The sequence below is a fragment of the Nelumbo lutea genome, chromosome 4 (genome assembly GCF_056320005.1).
Source record: "Nelumbo lutea isolate HS-2025 chromosome 4, American lotus-T2T, whole genome shotgun sequence".
Classification (NCBI taxonomy): Eukaryota; Viridiplantae; Streptophyta; class Magnoliopsida; order Proteales; family Nelumbonaceae; genus Nelumbo; species Nelumbo lutea.
Window position 1 is genome coordinate 32,302,670 of NC_142687.1, and position 20,929 is coordinate 32,323,598.

General features: G+C 40.3%; 1 pseudogene; it reads right to left on the reverse strand.

Annotated features, from left to right (window-relative positions):
* Positions 1-7,240: 7,240 nt before the first annotated feature.
* Positions 7,241-14,142, reverse strand: LOC148855032 (multicopper oxidase LPR1 homolog 1-like; annotated as a pseudogene).
* Positions 14,143-20,929: the final 6,787 nt, after the last annotated feature.

Consider the following 20,929-nt stretch of genomic DNA (forward strand, 5'->3'; position numbering starts at 1 on the left):
GAGAGTTTATTTATTTTGAAGGAATAAGGTGGAAAGAAAATTGATATACCCCAACTTTATATTAGGGGTGAGCATGTGTTGGTTTTGTTCAATTTTAAAGCAAATTTATATACCCCAGTTTGAGGTTGGTTCCATTCGGTTCCACATAAAACCGACTCATTTGCTCATCCCTACTTCATACGAGAGAGAATTAAGGTAGGAAGAAGTGCAAATTTTGCATCAATTATTCGGATGAAAATTTCTAGTGATAATGGATACAATTAGACATAAAGAAAGGTAAAAGACTTCAACATAACTTGAGATTTCATAAATTGACTTAAATATACCCTAAGCTTTTGAAATAGACTTATACCTTGTGTGCTTATCCCGCTGGAATTAAATATACCTGCATCAACGAAACAACTCATTTAAAAATTTTAAAATCCTACTTTGCACTTCTATGCAAGAAAGAGAAGAAAGAAAAGTGAGTTGAAAGAAGAAGAGTTGGAATTCTTATTTTGAACAAAAAAAGTGAGTTGCAACCAGAGTCTTTCTCTTTCACTCATTTCATCTATTGAAATAGAGTTTATTATCGATGTGGTTTTCTTTCATTTACTTTCATTTTTTAGCTCTGCTCTAGCAAGAGTGGGATGTTCTCTCCATCCCATGCTCTATTGGTGAAACCCAAAGAGACCTAGTTGGTAGGGAAAGAAAAGACAGGTACGAGCATTCCAGCGGGTAAGAGACAGCTCATGAATTTCCTTCTGTTAGGTGTCGTGTCACTCCCCTGCACAGGCATGCCGATTCCCTACCGTCTGATCTCTAATTAAGCATCTAATAATTAAATTCTTTATAATCTCAAATATGTGGAGTGATCCTTGTCAATCTTTACAAAAATATGTTGAGTTAGATAGGAAATGAAATGTATTTAGCAATACCACTTCATTTTTATTATAATAAGCCGCAAGGAATTCATCCGTCTGATTAGCATAGCATCCCTCCTAAAACCAATGAATTTAATAGACCCATATAGTTAAATACGTATAACTCCAAATGCTGTGTGGCTCAAAAGATGTTTTGTTTTTTAATTTTTTTTTGTGTGACTTTATTTGTATGCCATGAATTTATTTGTCATTTAGGTTGTATTTGAAAATGATGCAAATGGAGTGTAAATCTTGGTTTAAGATATATTTGTACTCTGATTCACTTTTATTTGTATTTGACAATAACATATTTATGCATTGTCAATGAATTTAATGCATTGACAAATGGAGTGTAATACTCTGATTCACTTGGAGATGTTAGATACTATGGACGAGAAGATAAGGTTGTACAATAATGACGAGGAGTCAACCGTGATGGCCCAGATTTGGCTGGCGGGAATGATTCGGGCCGATCCCTTGGTAGCAGAGGAATCCTTGGTGTGGGCCAGTCTCAGCCCCGCTCACCTCGGTATGGGCATTCTTGTTGTCGGATATCTACATTATCTTCCTGCTATACTTTGCCCTTGTTCTAACTCGTTTCTTTGTGTGTTGTAGAGATGGACAGTGGCATCAAGGAGCACCTCATGCAAATGGAAAAGTCCACCAAGAGGGGGCCAAGTGAGGGGCCATCAAAGAGGTTTGCCCCAAAGGAATTGCCTCGGGCGAAGGCCCCTACCGAGGCTGAGATGAGGAGGGCGGATACACCCAAGAGACCTGTTAAATTCCCTTAAGCTTCGAGGAGGAAGAGAAAGGTGGTGAGGGACCACCAAGCCGAGGATGTTACTGGGGGCTCTCAGTAGTCGGGGCCCTACTCAGGGATGCTACCAGTAGGGGATAGGCAGTCATGGACCCAAGTGACCATCTAGGGGGTTCGAGATACCCTACTGGATTGGCAAGCTGAGTTGAAGTTTCTTCTCATTACACTTAGCCATTTTCTTCTTCACTTTGCTTTCTCATCTGATAATTGTTTATTCCTTGCAAACGTCTTTTAATGTCATTGGCCAGTGCGACAAGGTAGAAGCCCTTCAACAACTTAAGACCTCTTAGGAGGATCGATCGAGAGGCATTTGTTGTGGTGGCTCGTGAAGAGGTTGAGCACCAAAAGGAGCTAGAGGCCGAGGTTTCGACGAAGAGGGGGTGTCAGCACCTGATTTTTGCTCAATCCACCACATGAATCCCCAATTCATCTTGAACGTCTAATCAGACCCTTCTAATCTCTCCAAAACACACCAAAACCCAAATTTCACATTATGAGCCCTTAGATTTACCATTAAACCTACCTGATACCTATCTGATGGCCCTAATCAACACCCATTTACACCTCAATTCTTAGGTCAGGCACCACCATTAAACCTCAGCCAACCAAAAATATATATCCATAAAATTTCATATCAAGATTGCTCCATTTACCCGTTCATCAAGCAAAGATTCCATTTCGACCTCTCTCATTAGCCTAAACACTCAAAACCTAAATTACCTTGATCTTGACACATCAGAATCGATCAGACCACACCTTTAGAATCCATACAAACCATAACACATGCTCATAAAATTTCACCCCTAGATTCTCCCATTTATCCATCTATCATACTAGGATTTTATTCAGAAACATCTTGTTGACCCAAATTCCTATGATCTTAACCCTCTAAGACTAATCAGACCTCATCTTCAGATCTCGGACACTCCCAAATACTAACTTGTGAAATCTAAGCCCAAAATACCTCCGCTTACCCATCAGCCACACCAACATTCCATTTGGGCCTAGTTGGCTCAATCTAACCTTAGTAGTCACCTCAGAGTACCAAAAAAATCCTAACTTGTGAAATTTCATCCAAAACAGACATTGTTTGCCCTTCGATCACACATATTCTGTTTTCATGCCCCAAATTAATCGAATCGAGCCCTTTCCAGATTTGTCTAATCCTTCCCCAGTTGGGCAATTTGATCCCACCAATCAACTCAGAATTTCCAAAAATCCTACCCCGTAAACTTTCAACTAAAAATACCCTCATTTACCCTTTTATCTAAAAAGATTCCATTCTGGTCAATTTCACTACCCTTGCACACTAACCCACTTTGTGGTCAGACCCATCTCAACCCACCAATTTTTTTACCCGAAACCACCCATCATTGAACCAAGACCCCAATTTGATCCCTTAGACCCGATTTGACCCTTTTTCCAAATGCCCCTATACTTTCCCAAAATTACGGAAATGCCCTTTCACCTACCTATAAATTAAACATAAAGTTTTTTATTCAGAATAATACTCTCGACTTAATTCAAACCGAACCCGTAGAAGCACCTTAAAAAAAACAGAAAAAAAAACCCGTACAAGCGGCGGCCTCAACCAACCAATCTCTAGCCTCCCTCTCCCACTATCTTTCTCTTTCTCTCTCTCTCTCTTCTTCCCTTCTTCCTTTTCTTCTGCTCATCCTCGTCCCTTCGTCTTCCCTCTCTCGTTTCCATTTCGACACCGCTGCTGCAAGTTGTAGTGGCGGATCTGAACCAGGCGGCGTTTCCCATCTCCCTCTTCTGCACAATCTCTTCTCTATCATTCTCCTCTTTCCCTGTTTTTTTTTTCACTCCATTCTTCCATGTCCAACCACCCATTCAACATTTGCGGCGACCCTGTTCTCCAGACACTCCTCACCTATTCGTTATTCTCGGTGAAACGCGACAGTGGTCATTTCTCGCATACAATAGCTTATGTTACCGAATCCAAGTGAGGCCTTCATTCTCACTGAAATCTCCGCTGGCACGAGCTTGGCATTCCCCGGTTCCCTATTGCCAGAGGTAGAACCCCAAATTCGGCCAACAATGATTCGACATTGGTAACATCTCCATCATTACCGGCTCCAACTTCAGCACGAAGGCAACATGGCAAGACTGAATTATCCAATACACAATGATTCGACATTGGTAACATCTCCCTAGAATCGTTTCTTTTTTCCTTCTTTTTTTTTTTTTTTGTAAATACACAACCATTCAACCATTCAACATCATCGAATTCAATCTCCTCCTGAAGTGATCCGATCCCCTTGTTACAGCATCAACGTTCTGGCCGATATATCTTCAGGTGAGTCCGGTTATACTTCACATTATAGTTCATTTGTAGTTTTTTGTTTTCTTTGCTGCGCTTGGAATTTGGAAGAGAAGGAACCGACAAAGCTGGTTTCCCAAACCGACTCTTGTAAGTTTTCAGTATCGACTCAGTCCGGCCATAATCTTCTTGTGTTCTCTTTTTAATTATGCATAAATGGTTGTTCCATATAATGATCGCTTCACATTGTCGTTTCCATCTAATTTGGGATTCATCTCCCTGTGAACAAAAAGCCCTAAGACTTTGGATCTCAGTTCGTCTATTCATTCTAATCAGTTGATCACCATTTTTGCTATGTTTGATAATGATCTTAATTCGTTCTGCTATTTGTCTAGTTAGTGATTGATCTTATCGTGGTTTAGGTCATCAATGTTTACTCTTAGTTATTTGTTTAGCTAATAGTTAGTTCTCATGTTAGTTTATTCTCGTATCGTTTGGCTTGTTAGTGTGTAACTATTTGTTCATGATCATATTTGAACGGAACCACATGTGGGCCCCACCTATTGGATCTGGGAGAGGGGTGCTTGACCCCTTCCCTTTCTCATTGGAGTCTTATCCGGATTGGTGTAGCCTGTGTTTGGGCTTTAAAATCACTAATAAATTGAACACGCTTTCCAATGTTGATCTCAGAGGTCCCATCACCTCCAATTTTGTATCTGATGGGTGGCACCTCCATTCTTAGCCCAAGTGAGCCATTTTCACGATGCTCACAAGGAGCAACTGAGGGCTGCCTGAGCTTCCCTGGATGAGGTGGAGGAGAAGCTCAAGAGGCCGAGCAAAAAGCATAGGAAGTCTTGGCTCGGCCCGTCGAGAAGTGGAAGACCACCGAGGCCTATAAAGACGAGATGGCACGGTTTAGTGTCACTTCATATTTGGAGGGCATCAAAGACACAAGACTTCAAGTGATGGCGCTTTAACCAAACATCGGTGTCAGACTGTTGGGATCCAATCTTCAACCGACCTGACAGCCAAGGCGATGTGGCCATCCGACAGTGTGGACATCAAGGTGTGAAGATGCTTCACGTAGGGCCAAGACCTCCTTCGTACAGCTTTTGTCTATCCTCCTCGTATAGCTCTAAGCTCTTTTCTATTTTGTTAACATATTTGTAAGGGGCTTGGCCTCCCCCGTTAGAGGCCAAAATTTTGTAAAGTGCAAAGGAAAAGGAAGCTTTAACGAAAATGTATGTAGGAGGATTGAGGCTTCTCATCTCCTCTGGGGGCTTGGTTGACAATGTGGTTGTAGATGTCTTCGAGCAGCGAGTACGCTGTAAGGCTTTTCAGTTCTTGCTCCCTACTATTGTGGCATAGCACTGCCTAGCAACTTGTTGGTTTCCCCTAACTACTCCAATGCCATGCTCAGGGGAACTTCATGATGAGGTGATAAGATGAGATAGTCGCCTTGAGTGCATCAAGGGTCAGCCACACTATGATTGCATTATATGAGGAGTCTTTCTTCATGACTAAGAGTTCGATCATTTTGGTGGCTTGCCGAGGCTCTGTCCCTACAGTGACAGGTAGGGTTCTCTTCCCTCTGTGCTTGGTGACTGCCTCAGAGAATCCAACTAGTGTTATGTCTGCAGGTTGGAGCCGATCTGATGTCAGGTGCATCTTCTCATAGGCGTCGTAGAATAAGATGTCGGCTGAGGAGCCGCTGTCTATGAGGACTTTCTTTACCATGTAGTTGGCATTGGTGACATGTATTATTTATGCGTCGTTATGGGGCTGAGGCCCTGTGCAAGTCGTCGTCAGTGAAGGTGACGTGGACAAGGTTGATGCCTTCTGAGCCGAGGTGTTGGGTTTTGGATATTGAACTGTCTAGCATATGCCTTCCGAGCCAAAGTCGATGCTCTGCGTGTGGACAAGGCCTTAACGATTACATCAATTACTCCGACTAGAGGGTGATGAGCTTGGGGCCCAGTTAGTCGTTATTGTTGAGAGGGCAAGGTGGCAACGTTGCCCCAAACATAATCTTTCAGGTACCAGTGGCAGATGAGGAATTTGATCTCATCTTAGAGTTCGGAGCATCCCTTGGTGTCGTGGCCGGTGCCACGACATCTTGGAATTCTTCTTCATCTTGGCTGACCACTTCAAATACTCCTCCTTCCCTACTTGCATAAGTATATGTGTTCAGGTGGAGTTTAGTGGAGTGTACTTCTTAAAGGGAGGGACCGGCGGCTTCTTGTCGCTATCTTTGTTTTTGTGGTTGTGGCCATGGCTGTCTCTTTCCTTCCTCTATTCTTGGAGGCCCCTCGGTTGGGATCGGCCTCAAATTCATGGAGAGGCTCATTGGCCTTGCCTCTTCAGCAACAATGTATTTTTGTGCATTTTTGAAGAACTCGATGACAAGTCACTTTTGCCTGTGTTTGGCAACATTACATTTATGCATCGACAAATGTCAGATCAATACATATTTACATTGATAATAAGATGTAAAACTACATTAATAAAAAAGTGGTAAATTTGCATTCAAGTGGACTTTTAATAAAAAAAATGCATATGCTTTATAGGAATTCATTTTGCATCCATTTCACCTAAAAGTCCATTTGGTAAGAAGGTAATTTGTCTATGCAAAACTAACCCAATTTTGAAATTTATATGAACTGTTTTACACTCTACATATTTGCATTCCTGCTCATTTGCATTATTTTCAAAACTAACACATGATAATTTCTTTTAAGTCTTTACACGAGTTTGAAGATTTAAGTAATTACAATTACAAATTTCTTATTAAAAAACCATTATCTTTCATAATCTTCAAATAACGATATTACAATTCCATTCCAATCCCTCCGAAGGAGAACCCCCATCCGCTAGTAGTATTTTTAATCCGATTTGACGTTGTCTTCGTTCTTATTACAGCCGCATGCAATTTTGCAATTCCGATAGCCAAAATATGTTATCCAATATTACGAGTACAATTGTTGACAGCAAAGCTTAAGCTTAGGACTAAATTAAAACTAACCCCTGCCATATCATATGCAGTACTTATTTCACCTCCTACATTAATTAATTAATTAATCAAATTCTACACACAAAATGTTTATTATCAATGGATCACCACATTTCAGCAACAAATCAACGCAGAGGACGACGACGATAAGCACAATGATCAGCGAGTTTCTTTTCTTTTATTCTTCTTCTTTTCTTTTCTGCTCTCTTTGACATCCATCAAATTAATCATGGTAACACCACCAATGGACGGATCATTGCATTGTCTTCGTGGTCCAGAATCTGGATATAAATGAAAAATGGATTTTAATACAACCAACCCAGGATTAGAAATTTAGTATCAAGTCAGATATTAATCAAGCTTAAAATGGCCATGAATGAACTGATGTGACAGATACTTGAAGGATTAATGAGTGAGAGCTTACGTGACAATGGTATGCATATCCTGGTGCCAAGGTAGGGTCGAATGGATATGGAGAATTGGTCTCCACCAGGTTAAATTTGACGACCACCGTTGTCATAGTTCCGGGGGTCAACTTCACGGTCGTCTTCCATATCTTCTCGTTTGCCGGTATGTCAAGCACCTGGCCGGAGAGGTAAGACGTTACGTTGCAGGCGAGGGCATCGTACTGTTGTGTCATGCAGCTGGTGAATTGGTCCACATTTGTGAGTGGCTGTACCCTGGTTGCTTGATACGTAGCCAAGTGTATGTGCAGTGGGTGGTTATCGCCCGTCAGGTTGATCACCTCCCATATCTCTGTAGTGCCGGATTTCGGTGTCTCTGTTACGGGGTCCTCAATTCTTTTTCCATTTATATAAAGGTGTGTGGGTGACCCTGAAGGGTCTGTTTACTCGTACAGCGCAAGGTATCTTGTCGTAGCTATGGGATCTGTCGTGGACCCCTGGTAGCTCACTAGATTCGTCCGGATGGTGGAGATGTCCGGTACAGAAGGGTTTCCGGTCACGATGACGAACTTCATGACCTTTGAGTTGAGGTTATCCACTGGATCTCCGTTGGGGTAAGGGTAGGGAGCGTCGTTGTTCATTAGAATCTCGGTGGCGGTGGCAGTTGAGAAGTGTTGGATTTTAATCTCATAAGAGATTAAATCCAATGGGTTTGATTGGTCAATTAAATGAGAAATTGCACCAGTACGCTTGTTTAATAAAAAGGTTTTTCTCTTATAAAAACCTAGTTTTGAACTTGTCCCACATTGGAAAATTATAAGTTTTGTTTTCAATATTTCAATAGGAGCTGATTTACACTACTTAGAATTAATAGAGGAAAGTATGGGGATTCGATACCGCGCAACGCATGCACACGCATATGCGCCCGTGTGTGGGGGGCAATGAGTCGCACTTTAGAGGCGCGCGCACGCATGTGCGCGTTTTGCACAACTTGATTATGCTAGTGCAATAGGGAGCTTGATGTATGTTATGTTTTGTACCAGACCTGATATTGCATTTGCAGTAAGTAAACTTAGTCGATTTACAAGTAATCCCGGTGCAGAGCACTGGAAGGCAATTGGGAGAGTTCTTGGGTATCTCAAGAGAACCCTGGAACTTGGCTTGTTTTATTGTGATTATCCAGCTGTACTAGAAGGGTACACTGATGTAAGTTGGATTACCGATAATGGAAATAACAAATCCACATCTTGATGGATTTTTGTCCTTGGTGGGGGTGCGACTCTTGGGCATCCAAGAGACAAACTTGTATATCTCACTCGACCATGGAATCCGAATTCATAGCCTTAGCGGCTGTTGGAAAAGAGGCTGAATGGATTAGGAATTTATTATTGGATATAAAACTTTGTCCTAGTCCTATGCCTCAAATTTCCATTTACTGTGATAGTGAGGCAACTCTGTCAAGGGCCTACAGTGGTACCTACAATGGTAAGTCCATACATATAAGTTTGAGACATGAATTTGTTAGGCAACTGATTCAAGATGGAGTCATCACTATAACCTATGTGAGGTCAAGTAAAAATTTGGCTGATCCTCTTACCAAGGGTTTAGCTAGAGAATTGGTAAGAATGACAACCAAAGAGATGTGATTAAAACCCTTTACTTAGTCACATGTAATGGTAACCCAACCTGAACTGAAAAACCATAAGTATTGGGTTTAATGGGTAACAATAAGTTACAACAATGTGACTGTTAGCACTGACATTGAGAAATTCTCCATCACAACATAAACAGTGATGTCCGTTATGATTAAAGGTTGAGATAAACTCTTAATGAAGTTCTGAAATGTGTCAAATAACGGAGCACATAGTGGAACTTCACCTATGTGAACATAGAAGTTGTGCCGCTTCTCATGAGGGTTTGAGTTTGCTCTCGGGATAGTTCATGAAACCGGGAAAGAAGCACAAGGCCATAACAGTGCTGAGCAAAATTTGAAACTTTTGTAGAGACTGAATTTTTTTATGTGTATAGGTGTCTCCGGTGTGTCTTGAGAGTAGTTGGTTTAAGGTTTTACCACCAATAACTTTGACAAGGCTCTGAGATAACTATATTAACAAGAGGTTTAAGTTGATAAACACCTTTTGTATGCATAACTATGTCATAGTAGTTTGGATTGAGAGAGAACTATGTAATTGATCAATCAATGTGGGGGATTGTTGGATTTTAATCTCATAAAAGATTAAATCCAATGGGTTTGATTGGTCAATTACATGAGAAATTGCACCTGTACACTTGTTTAAAAAAAAAGTTTTTTTCTTACAAAAACCCAATTTTGAACTTGTCCCACATTGGAAAATTATAAGTTTTGTTTTCAATATTTCAATAGGAGCTGATTTACACTCCTTAGAATTAGTAGAGGAGAGTATGGGGATTCGGTACTGCGCAACGCACGCGCACGCATGTGCGCGCGTGTGTGTGGCGCAATGAGGCACTTTAGAGGCGCATTTTGCTCGCACTTCGCGCGCACCTGCGTGGCTTGCGATGAGCGGCTCTAGTTTTGGTATGTTGATGACCGTTGATCACCATTGATGAAATCAACGGTCACGATTCGATCAGGTGTGATCAAGAGGCACAATTCAAAGTTAACAGTCACCAACTATTAACAACTTTTTAAACAATCACAATGGTTGAAATTGTGACTGTTCAATGTGCATTTTCTTAACCAACACCTACCTTTTCCTCATACCTCTTCACAAGTTATTTAAGGAGCATGAATCAGACTCCAAAAACACAATTTCGAAATTCACTATCTCTCTCAGTCCGGCCTGCTACAGTCTCACAAAAGGTTTCTTTGGAGATTCTTCAACTTTGCTGGTTTCAGATTCTCGCCCAAGGCTCTGTTGTATCCTGGGAACGAATTTCCCTGTAACCCAACAGCAAACTCAGTAAAACTGAGTGGGGGCAAATAACGTTCTAAAGACAGTGTCTTCAGACGCGCCTCAGAGCTTCTCCTCTTAAGTTACAGTGATCCCATCTTCTCCAACAATTTTAGAACGTTATTCTGCAATAGAGGCGGAAGCAAGCATGACTTCGATCAAAATAATGAACCAAGATCTTGTTCGATTAGACCAATTCGATGGAGCAAATTTCAGCCGATGGCAAAACAAGATGATCTTCTTTCTGACCACACTAAAGCTATACTATCTGTTGGACCCGAATCTGCAATCACTTCCTGAACCCACTCACAAAGACTCTGAGAAACTAAAGAAGGAAAGAGCAAAACGGGAAGAGAACTCACTTCTGTGTCGATGACACATTCTGAATGCCTTATCAAACCGACTCTACAACTTCTACAAGGAACTTGCATCTCCAAAAGAAATCTGGAAGGCCTTGGAATTCAAATACAAGGTGCAAGAAGCAGGTACGAATAAGTATCTTATTGCATAATACTTTGACTTCACCATGAACGGCCATAAACTTATATTGGAGCAAGTTCATGAACTACAGGTGATAGTCAATAAAATTCGATCCCTTAACATCATCCTTCCTGAATTTTTCCAAGTGGGAGCAATCATTGCCAAACTTCCACCCTTTTGGAAGGATTACAGGAAGAAGCTTCTGCACAAGGCTGAAGAACTTACCTTGGAGAAAATTCAGCAACACCTTCATATTGAAGAAGAGTATCGAATCAGAGACAGTAGGGATAAGACCCTAACCGGTATGCTGAACTCTAAGGTAAATTTTGTGGAAAACGGATCGAAAAAGTCTAACCCTGCATTACAAGTAAATAAGAAGGATGGGAACTTCAAAGAGAGCAGCAATAAGAAAGGATCCTGCTATGTTTGTGGAAAGAAGGTGCATTATGCTCAAGTCTGCCAATATCGGAAAGGCGGAACCAAATCTGCAAACATAGTAAAAGACAATCTCGTAGCCATGATTACTGAAGTCAACATGGCAGAATCGTCTTCTGGATAGTGGTTTGATTCAGACACCACAGTCCATGTTTGTAAGGACAAATCCTTATTCAAGACATATGAAGAAGTGACTGATGGCCAGGAGGTACAGATGAGAAACCAAACATGTGCCAAAGTTGCTGGAAGAGGCAACATAGAGTTGAACTTCACCTCCGGAAAGACACTGGCTCTCCTGAATGTTCTCCATGTTCCTGACATTAGAAAGAACTTGGTCTCAGTAAATCTTGTTTGTAAGAGGGGATTCAAAGTTGTCTTTGAATCCAACAAACTAATCATATCCAAGAATGGGATGTTTGTTGGAAATAGATATAGTTGTAATGATATGTTCAAATTAAGTATTAATGAAGGAAAAGTTTCTGCTTATATTGTTGATTCTTTCTCTTTATGACATGATAGATTAGCACACTTGAATTTTAAATCCATAAAAAACATGAGCAAACTAGGTATAATTGCTTACAGTAATGAATCAACTGGAAAATGTGAAATATGTGTAAATCTAAAATGGCTAAGAAACCTTTCCCTAGTGTTGAGAGAAATTCTCAACTTCTAGAACTAATCCATTCTAACATCTGTGAATTCAATGGTGTATTAATTAGAGGAGGCAATAGATATTTCATAACATTTATAGATGACTTTTCTAGGTACACCTATGTCTACTTTATGAGAACTAAGGATGAAGCCTTTGACATGTTTAAACTATATAAGACTGAAATTGAAAATCAACTAGACAAGAAAATTAAAATCCTTAGAAGTGATAGGGGTACTGAATACTTTAAAAATGAGTTTAATTCTTTCTGTGAAGAATTTGGAATAATACATCAGTGCTCTGCTCCTAATACCCCTTAGCAGAATGGCCTGACTGAAAGGAAAAATAGAACACTTACAGAAATGATAAACTGCATATTGTTAAAAGCTAATGCACCCTTAAACCTGTCGGGGGAAGCACTCCTAACAGCCTGCCATTTACATAACAGAATTGTTTATAAAGTTAATAACAAATGCCCATATGGATTATGGACAGGAAGAAAACATACTTTAACATATCTAAAAGTGTGGGGGTGCTTAGCATATTATAGAGTTCCAGATCCTAAAAGAACCAAATTATGATTCAGAACTAAGAAAAATATGTTTGATGGATATGCAGAATATAGCAAGGCCTATAGGCTTCTAGACTTAGAATCCAACATAATAATTGAAACTAGAGATGTTGAATTATTTGAAAATAAATTGTGTTTTGAACCTGCAGAAAATGACAGAGAAACTCAAATCTCAATACCTGTTGATAATAATGAGACTGAAAGAAAAAATGACACAATATAACACGTACAATAAGACTTAAAAAAAGTTAAAGACAAAGAACAGAGAAACACTTAACTTCAGATTTTATCTCTACTCAGTCAATTGTATTTTTTGTTGAGGCTGATAGAGAGAAGATTTTAAATAAAACACCCATTGTCTTAAATATTGAAAATGATCCAAAAAATAATGTGCCGGGCCTAAGAGAATAGTCTGAAGCTAAAGGGGTGCGGGGAGGTAGGATGCGTCGGCTCCTATTTGGGTGAAGTAGACGCCGTTGCTCAGCGAGAGGTGGAAGTAACGTGCATTTGCAGCGTTGGTCATCCTGAACCTGTACTTGCGTCTCTGGACGTTCATGAATGGCCAGGCCTTCCCGTTGACGATGATGGCGTGGCCGAAGTACTCCGGTTGCCACTGTGGGTGAACCGACGGGATGATGCCTATGTTGTTGATGTAAAGGGAACCATCCGTGTTGAAGCTCCGGTCGATGATCATAAATCTTCGGTCGAACTCCGCTCCGAATGGGAGATCCAAGGGAAGTTCCACGGCCGGTTCACGGACGATGTAAGCACCGATGAGACCTGCAAGGAGGTTTTCACGTGTCAACCCCAGTGCAAGGTCGTGGTACCACATGTTCCCGGCATGCTGGACGTTGGGGTAGGTGTAGGTAGCTTTGGTCCAGGCCGGACCGGTCTCGGAGAAATTGGCGGTAAACCAGGCAAAGGCGCTTCCGTCATTTGTTGGATCATGGACCCCACCGTGAAGGTGGACAACCGTTGGGACCCCACCGTTCATAGGGATAGCGGTGGGGATGGTAGGATCCCAGGGAAGTATGTGGTTTTGAGGGAAGAAATTTTGCCACGTCACGGAAACTGGGACCCCTTTCAGAGCTTCAATTGTGGGACCGGGTACAGTTGCGTCAGCTGCTGACGTCCCATAAGCGAATACAGTCGTTGGAGGTAAATCACGATGGAATTTCTGCATTAAAAGAAGCGGTTCCTCTGCGTGAGTAAGTTTATCACAAGCCAACATTTACATGCTACGTGCACGTAAACCACGTCAATGAAGATTTTGAGTCGCCGGAAAAAGCATAAAACCCGGGTTAAACTTAAACAATAGAGTTTCCTACGGCAAATGATATTGCCATGAAATTTGTTGCAGGGAATTCGCCGATTGTTCCAGTTTGGAACTGACTAGGTGTTAGCAACTCTCCGTGATCGTAAAATAGTGGCAAATATAGCGGAATGAAGAAGTTGTACGTACCCATTGTTTCTGATACATGCCGTTGGTGATGCTGGTGGGCTAAGGCGTGCCAGATGAATTGTTGTATCCATAGATGGTGGGCATCTGTGGGAGTGGATCGACAAACATTTGCAGAGAACCGGCCACTTGAATTAGGGTTGCATCAGTTACAGGAGGCGGAGGTGGTGAGTTGGCGCCGCTACAAAACGAGACGATCAGTAGCGACGACATGATAAGTAACAAGAACTTAGCCATCATCTTTTCTCTTCTGGCTAGATAGCTAGCGACTTATCTGCAACAACTCGTTTAGGAAATGTGGTCAGTATGTAATCATCAATTGATAAACAACCAAGTACTGAACACTACATTAAGTTTAGCGTCTATCGCTTTCTGCCCGTGAGACATGAAGCAACCGGAGATGTGATCTGATCAAGAAGATATATATCCAAGGCAATTCTACAAATACATGGTCATCTACTACAGAAATAGTCACCAATGATAGATGAATTGAGGATGGATGCAGTCACGTAGATATTGATGGTGATGGTTTTGCTGATGGTAGAGCTAATCTTAAGACAAATTAATCAATGATCAAGGTTTCGAAGGTGAGTCGCTTACTATGACAAAGCATTTAGCTATAACAGTTTTGACTTGGGACACCATATATAATGGAAAATAATGGGTTGATTTAGATGTGGACTAGTGGGTTCAATTAATAGGTGATACAATGAGAGAAAGTAGACTAACATTGTTTCTTAATGTGCATAGAACCATCTATACCACCCATAAGAAGATTTGATGTATGCTGAAAGGGCTAGACGGGCTGGAAGCAGATAAAGAAAAGGGTCCAACTTGTATGAACAGATTAAAATGCCATGGTTTAACCATGAATATGATATTGAACATAAGAAAATAATTAATGATTAAACAAGATTCATGTATCTAATCCCATATAATTGCTATAAGACTTAGATGATGGTGATCATCCCATGTACTAAACCCCATATGATGATATGACAATGCGAACATAAGAGAGATGAAGGAATGCTTAGCACACCTGAGCTTAAAGAGACAGACACAAGTATGGAAATTAAGGAAGAGGGGAGTGTGGACGGCACAAGCTTGATGATGAATTGGACGTCCAAAGTCACCCTATAAATAGGGGAGGGATGACTTAGACTCCAATTGGCAACATGTGCTTCCTTGCATCCAGCAATAACTAGAATAAACAACCCAAACGCCATGTGATCCAAGTCATCTGGCAAAGTAATTAGAATGTGGTCAAGTTGAAATTATATATTGTATAATAATGTTTTGATAAATCTTAATTAGAAGTAGCGCTACTATGATGAGGACTACCTCTTATACAAGAGATGTGAAGGTGTCTTCCCTGATTGACACGTATCCAAATGAAGATCTGAGTTTCCCAGCAAAGAGAGGACAATTAAACGTGGAATTACGCTAATTGGCAATAAGGTATTGATTACAATTAAAAATTTCTCTTTTTTTTTTTCATTTTAATTCTCACTTAAATGGTCGGTTTGGTGGTCGTAATTGTCCCTTGACTCGGTGAAGTTTGATCCCGTTTTCACATGAACGTTGTACGATTTATAGATCTCGGTACTGCAATTATTATATGATTTGTGAATTGTGATGCTTCCGTCAACTAAATCAATTGAGTTTTCAGACGTGAGTTGTGATGTCCATTGGTCACGTGTTGAATTTTTCATGAGCTGTTCGACTTCGACACAGATCGTGAAAAGTTTGGTTCGATTCAGTTAAATTGAGTTTTTAGACGAATTTAAGCTTAATATATAAATTTGATTGCTGTTCGAGTGTAGCTCGAGCCTAATAAAACTCAGTTCACGAGGTTTATGAATTTAATGGAGCTTTTACATATATAAATATACATACATGCATATGTACATATATACATATATGTATATACATAAAATTTTAATTTTAATATATAATAATAATTATTTTTTTATATATCAAATAAAAAATAATTTTTAAATATATATTTTTTATTTTTATAAAACATTTAATTTACAGTCGAGCTTGATCCGATCTAGAATCAAAACCATTCTAGCCATCCGTTTTTGGGTCAGCAGTTTGAACGAACGTCCCATTCCAACATAAAAAATAAAATAAAATAAAATACATATTTAAAATGAAAACCAGCCAAAACCATTGTTGAGTCAAATGGATTGATGATTTGACCGTGGACCAGCAGTTCACTGGTCAAATCAATAATTTTTCACCAAGGACCGATTAAAGATGAATCAGAACCGGTTGCCTGATGATTAATTCACAGGCCAAATGGTCCAACTATCCGGGTAAATGACGGTTGAAAAACACTGATGAAATGAACCTAAATGAGAACAGCGAGTAAATTCTGAAGCAAAAATGTGATACAAACAGGGCTTGAAATTGGACGGATGCATGGATCATGGCATTTCCTTCAAACCACGTTAGGCTCTGGATTCTGGAAAGTCAGCCTGCATGCTGTACGTAATTTTTACATCCCTGCACAAGACGCTCTTTCTGCATTCCTCTTTTATTTTTAGAAATATTTAATTAATGCATAAAAATAGGTTTTTCTTTAGAAGAGTATCTGAGGGATTAAGGCGTTGGTCAATCGTTACACTAGATAGGACTAAGGGACAAGTGGAATCATTTTATTGGGTTAGTATAGAGGGGAGTATAGGGAAGTTAGTAGGAAATCCAGATTGGTTAATGATACCCCAGCCAACCAAAAATACATATCCATAAAATTTCATATCAAAATTCCTCTATTTACCCGTTCATCAAGTGAATATTCCATTTCGATCTCTCTCATTATCCTAAACACTCAAAACCCAGATTACCTTGATGTTTACACATCAGAATCGATCAGACCACACCTTTAGAATCCATACATACCATAACACCTGCTCATAAAATTTCACCCACAGATTCTCACACTTATCATTTATTCTGAAACATCTTGTTGACCCAAATTCCTACGATCTTAACCCTCTAAGACTAATCAGACCTCATCTTCAGATCTCGAACACCCCCAAATACTAACCTGTGAAATCTAAGCCCAAAATACCTATGCTTACACATCAACCACACCATCATTCCATTTCATGGTTCCAGATTGACTAGATTACAAATTTGCCCGATCTGGGCCTAGTTGGCTCAATCTAACCTTAGTAATCACCTCAGAGTACCAAAAATATCCTACCTTGTGAAATTTCATCTAAAACAGACCTTGTTTGTCCTTCGGTCAGACATTCTGTTTTCACGCCCCAAATTAATCGAATCGAGCCCTTTCTAGATTTGTCTGATCCTTCCGCAGTTGGGCAATTTGACCACACCAATCAACTCAGAATTTCCAAAAATCCTACCCCGTAAACTTTCAACTAAAAATACCCTCATTTACCCTTTTATCTAAAAAGATTCCATTCTGGTCAATTTCACTGACCCTCACACACTAACCCACTTTGTGGGTAGACCCATCTCAACCCACCAATTTTTTTATCCGAAACCACCCATCATTGAATCAAGACCCCAGTTGGACCCCTTAGACCCGAGTTGACCCTTTTTCCAAATGCCCCTATACTTCCCCAAAATTACGGAAATGCCCTTTCACCTACCTATAAATTAAACATAAAGTTTTTTATTCAGAATAATACTCTCGACTTCATTCAAACCGAACCCGTAGAAGCACCTTCAAAAAAACAGAAAAAAAACCCGTACAAGCGGCGGCCTGAACCCACCTATCTCTAGCCTCCCTCTCCCACTATCTTTCTCTTTCTCTCCTTCTCCCTCTTCTTCCCTTCTTCCTTTCTTCTGCCCATTCTCGTCCCTTCGTCTTCCCTCCTTTCCATTTCCACACGGCTGCTGCAAGTTGTAGAGGCGGCGTTTTGATCTCCCATCTCCCTCTTCTGCACAATCTCTTCTCTATCATTCTCCTCTTTCCCTGTTTTTTTTCACTCCATTCTTCCATGTCCAACCACCTATTCAACATTTGCGGCGACCCTGTTCTCCAGACACTCCTCACCTATTCGTTATTCTCGGTGAAACGCGACAGTGGTCATTTCTCGCATACAATAGCTTATGTTACCGAATCCAAGTGAGGCCTTCATTCTCACTGAAATCTCCGCTGGCACGAGCTTGGCATTCCCCGGTTCCCTATTGCCAGAGGTAGAACCCCAAATTCGGCCAACAATGATTCGACATTGGTAACATCTCCATCATTACCGGCTCCAACTTCAGCACGAAGGCAACATGGCAAGACTGAATTATCCAATACAAGATCTCCTTAGAATCGTTTCTTTTTTTTCTTCTTCTTTTTTTTTTTTTTGGTAAATACGCAACCATTCAACCATTCAACATCATCGAATTCAATCTCCTCCTGAAGTGATCCGATCCCCTTGTTACAGCATCAACGTTCTGGCCGATATATCTTCAAGTAAGTTCGGTTATACTTCACATTATAGTTAGTTTGTAGTTTTTTGTTTTCTTTGCTGCGCTTGGAATTTGGAAGAGAAGGAACCGACAAAGTTGGTTTCCCAAACCGACTCTTGTAAGTCCTCAGTATCGACTCAGTCCAGCCATGATTTTCTTGTGTTCTCTTTTTAATTATGCATAAATGGTTGTTCCATATAATGATCGCTTCACATTGTCCGTTTGCATCTAATGTGGGATTGATCTCAGTTCATCTATTCATTCTAATCAGTTGATCACCATTTTTGCTACGTTTGATAATGATCTTAATTCGTTCTGCTATTTGTCTAGTTAGTGATTGATCTTATCGTGGTTTAGGTCATCAATGTTTACTCTTATTTGTTTGGGTAATAGTTAGTTCTCATGTTAGTTTATTCTCGTATTGTTTGGCTTGTTAGTGTGTTACTATTTGTTCATGATCATACTTGAACGGAACCCCATGTGGGCCCCACCTATTGGATCTCGAAGAGGGGTGCTTGACCCCTTCCCTCTGGGGGCCTGGCTGACAATGTGATTGCAGATGTCTTTGAGAAGCGAGTACGTAGTAAGGCTTTTCAGTTCTTGCTCCCTACTATTGTGGCATAGCATTGCCTAGAAACTTGTTGGTTTCCCCTAACAACTCCAATGCCATGCTCAGGGAACTTCATGATGATGTGGTAGGATGAGATGGCCGCCTTGAGTGCGTCAAGGGTCAGCCACACTATGATTGCATTATATGAGGAGTCTTTCTTCATGACTAAGAGCTCGATCATTTTGGTGACTTACCGAAGCTCTGTCCCTACTGTGACGGGTAGGGTTCTTTTCCATTTGCGCTTGGTGACTGCCTCAGAGAATCCGACTAGTGTCATGTCTGTAGGTTGGAGCCGATCCGATGTCAACTGCATCTTCTCATAGGCATCATAGAATAAGATGTTGGCCGAGGAGCTGCTATCTACGAGAACTCTCTTTACCACGTAGTTGGCACTGGTGACATGTATTACTAATGCGTCGTTATGGGACTGTGAATCCCTGTGCTCGTCGCCAGTGAAGGTGATGGTGTCTTCCGCCCTCAGTTTTTGAGGTGTTGGGTTTTGGATATTGAACTGTCTAGCATATGCCTTCCGAGCCGAGGTCGATGCTCTATCCGTGGACAAGCCCTCAACGATGACATCAATTACTCTGACTAGAGTGTGATGAGCCTGGGGCCCAGTGAGTTGTTGTTGAGAAGGCAAGGTGGTAACGTTGCCGCCAACATAATCTTTCAAGTACACGCGACAGATGAGGAATTCAATCTTATCATAGAGTTCAGAGCATCCCATGGTGTCGTGGCCAATGCCACGACATCTTGGGATTCCTCTTCATCTTGGCTAATCACTTCAAGTACTCCTCTTTCCCTACTTGCATAAGTATATGCGTTCGGGTGGAGTTTAGTGGAGTGTACTTATTGAAGGAAGCGATCGGCATCTTCTTGTCACTATCTTTGTTTTTGTGGTCGTAGCCATGGCTGTCTCTTTCCATCTTCTACTTCTTGGTGGCCCCTCGGTTGGGATTGGTCTCAAATTCATGGAGGGGCTCTTTGGCCTTGGCCTCTTCAGCAATAATGTATTTTTGTGCATTTTTCAAGAACTCGATGGCGTCACTTTTTCCTGTGTTTGGTAACATTACATTTATGCATTGACAAATGTCAGATCGATACATATTTACATTGATAATAAGATGTAAAACTACATTAATAAAAAAGAAGTAAATTTGCATTCAAGTTGACTTTTGATAAAAAAATGCATATGCTTTATTTGAATTCATGTTTGCATCCATTACACCTAAAAGTCCATTTGGTAAAAATCTAATTTGTCAATGCAAAATTAACCCAATTTTGCAATTTATATGAACTGTTTTACACTCTACATATTTGCATTCACACTCATTTGCATTGTTTCCAAACGCAACCTAAAAGTTTATTTGATAAGAAGTTAAATTTGTTAGTTTAAAACTAACCCAACTTTGTAATTTATATGAACCATTTTACACTCTACACTTATTTGACAAGAATTCCCTTCCCTTTGTCAATCATTTTATATCCTCAACTGTTGATATAGGAGAGAGAGAAAGGTAGAGAACCCACCATTACATGAAGTTGAAATTTTTATGGTAGATATTGAAAATGTGAAAGAAAATAAAGGACAAAAGAGTCATGAGGTATTTTTAAGTCTTTTTTAAAACTCATGGTACCTTTAAATCAATTTAAAAAAAAATCAATATATCTTTAAATCTTTGGAAAATCTACAATGTAAGAAAGATATGGTATTGAAAGATTTTGACCAATCAAAACCCATGCATGAATTTTGATAAATAACACTTGATTGGCTATCAAGTTTATGATTCTAAATTGATCAGAATATTTTTTGGATATCCTAGAACATCAAGTTTGCATATCAGATAAAAGTGCAAATCATAGTTAATTAGAAACTAACAGATGGCATATAGTTCAGATTTGTATTACAAACAAGCACAGCCAACCTACCACGTC